The following is a 3,294-nucleotide window of genomic DNA, read 5'->3' as shown; positions in this document are numbered from 1 at the left end:
TGGCTGTAGATAGTACATTATCTACTTCTTGCTTGCTTTAGCTGTCTTGGGTTTGGTCGTCTTAGCCTTCTTAGGAGAGGCGGTAGCTTTTTTCTTGGGAGTCTTGGGCTTGGTAGCTTTCTTGGGTGCCGGCTTTTTCTTCTCTGCTTTTTCTTGGCTGCTGTTTTCTTAGGGGTTTTTGCCTTTGGTTTCTTGGCGGCGGTTTTCTTTACCGGAGTCTTCTCGGCCATGATTCTTCTTTTTTCGTCTACGTAGGTTGGCTGATGCTAGCTAGGTGAGCAGATATCGTCAAACCGTTAGACGGGCTCGACTAACAGACTCTAGCCGCACCTGGCCGAAGACACCTCTCGCTGCAATAAACAAATTTCCTTCGCTTGAGAAAACGGCGATTTTGATATTTCGTATCTGAAATCGATTTGTGAAACATATATATTTTTGTTACCAGAAAGATAAGCTAACTGGAGGTGTTTTCAAATTTCAAATCCGTCCATTAATATGTGAGTTATATGCGATTTCCCGGCGTTTTTGTCAGTTTTATTTCAGGATTAGCTCAAATAAATTGGTTATGAATTTCTAAACTGCGGCTGTATAGTTGAATGAATATTTGTAATGTACTTTATCGGGTATATAGTTTGTGTAATATATAAGTATTTTGCATATATACAGGTATCTATATATACGTTAATACAGGTAAACGTACAAGACCCGACGCCCCGGGAATATCGTATATAGGTATACGCATGTCTTGTATGTAACAGGGAAAACAATAGATTTCTAGCCGTCGTCCTTTCATAGAAGTTTAATGGATTCAAACAATTAGATTTCAAAGTTTTAATTCTCTGTATGTATTCTCTTAAGAAACTACCGGGGGTCGGGGCCGCGGTGTTAGTCCATGTACATTATATATATGTATAGCTCTGTACAAAATAATATGCTAATTTAATATATATAAACAAATTATAACGTATAATGTATAACTATCAATTTATCTATCTATCTATATATCTATCTATCTATCTATCTATCTATCTATCTATCTATCTATCTATCTATCTATCTATCTATCTATCTATCTATCTATCTATCTATCTATCTATCTATCTATCTATCTATCTATCTATCTATCTATCTATCTATCTATCTATCTATCTATCTATCTATCTATCTATCTATCTATCTATATCTATCTATCTATCTATCTATCTATCTATCTATCTATCTATCTATCTATCTATCTATCTATCTATCTATCTATCTATCTATCTATCTATCTATCTATCTATCTATCTATCTATATATCTATCTATCTATCTATCTATCTATCTATCTATCTATCTATCTATCTATCTATCTATCTATCTATATCTATCTATCTATCTATCTATCTATCTATCTATCTATCTATCTATCTATCTATCTATCTATCTATCTATCTATCTATCTATCTATCTATCTATCTATCTATCTATCTATCTATCTATCTATCTATCTATCTTTGTTTTTATTAATTTTATCAATTACTTTCTATACGTATATATTGGGGTTGGGTTGGGTTAGCGTATTTTCGAGGCGTACTCTGGATACTTTTCGTGAAATTATAGTGGAATGTTAAACTTACCAATGTCGGTATACTTCATGTGTCTGTCCTATGGGTAGTCCTGAAAAGGACTGTTTTGGAATTTTAAACTTACCAATGTCGGTATACTTCATGTGTCTGTCCTATAAGTGGAATGTTAAACTTACCAATGTCGGTATACTTCATGTGTCTGTCCTATAAGTGGAATGTTAAACTTACCAATGTCGGTATACTTCATGTGTCTGTCCTATAAGTGGAATGTTAAACTTACCAATGTCGGTATACTTCATGTGTCTGTCCTATAAGTGGAATGTTAAACTTACCAATGTCGGTATACTTCATGTGTCTGTCCTATAAGTGGAATGTTAAACTTACCAATGTCGGTATACTTCATGTGTCTGTCCTATAAGTGGAATGTTAAACTTACCAATGTCGGTATACTTCATGTGTCTGTCCTATAAGTGGAATGTTAAACTTACCAATGTCGGTATACTTCATGTGTCTGTCCTATAAGTGGAATGTTAAACTTACCAATGTCGGTATACTTCATGTGTCTGTCCTATAAGTGGAATGTTAAACTTACCAATGTCGGTATACTTCTGTGTCTGTCCTATAAGTGGAATGTTAAACTTACCAATGTCGGTATACTTCATGTGTCTGTCCTATAAGTGGAATGTTAAACTTACCAATGTCGGTATACTTCATGTGTCTGTCCTATAAGTGGAATGTTAAACTTACCAATGTCGGTATACTTCATGTGTCTGTCCTATAAGTGGAATGTTAAACTTACCAATGTCGGTATACTTCATGTGTCTGTCCTATAAGTGATGTTAAACTTACCAATGTCGTATACTCATGTGTGTCTTAATGAATTTACTTACAATGTCGGTATACTTCATGTGTCTGTCCTATAAGTGGAATGTTAAACTTACCAATGTCGGTATACTTCATGTGTCTGTCCTATAAGTGGAATGTTAAACTTACCAATGTCGGTATACTTCATGTGTCTGTCCTATAAGTGGAATGTTAAACTTACCAATGTCGGTATACTTCATGTGTCTGTCCTATAAGTGGAATGTTAAACTTACCAATGTCGGTATACTTCATGTGTCTGTCCTATAAGTGGAATGTTAAACTTACCAATGTCGGTATACTTCATGTGTCTGTCCTATAAGTGGAATGTAAACTTACCAATGTCGGTATACTTCATGTGTCTGTCCTATAAGTGGAATGTTAAACTTACCAATGTCGGTATACTTCATGTGTCTGTCCTATAAGTGGAATGTTAAACTTACCAATGTCGGTATACTTCATGTGTCTGTCCTATAAGTGGAATGTTAAACTTACCAATGTCGGTATACTTCATGTGTCTGTCCTATAAGTGGAATGTTAAACTTACCAATGTCGGTATACTTCATGTGTCTGTCCTATAAGTGGAATGTTAAACTTACCAATGTCGGTATACTTCATGTGTCTGTCCTATAAGTGGAATGTTAAACTTACCAATGTCGGTATACTTCATGTGTCTGTCCTATAAGTGGAATGTTAAACTTACCAATGTCGGTATACTTCATGTGTCTGTCCTATAAGTGGAATGTTAAACTTACCAATGTCGGTATACTTCATGTGTCTGTCCTATAAGTGGAATGTTAAACTTACCAATGTCGGTATACTTCATGTGTCTGTCCTATAAGTGGAATGTTAAACTTACCAATGTC

This window comes from Argopecten irradians, chromosome 6, assembly GCF_041381155.1.
Source record: "Argopecten irradians isolate NY chromosome 6, Ai_NY, whole genome shotgun sequence".
Classification (NCBI taxonomy): domain Eukaryota; kingdom Metazoa; phylum Mollusca; class Bivalvia; order Pectinida; family Pectinidae; genus Argopecten; species Argopecten irradians.
Note: the sequence above shows the minus strand (reverse complement) of the source record.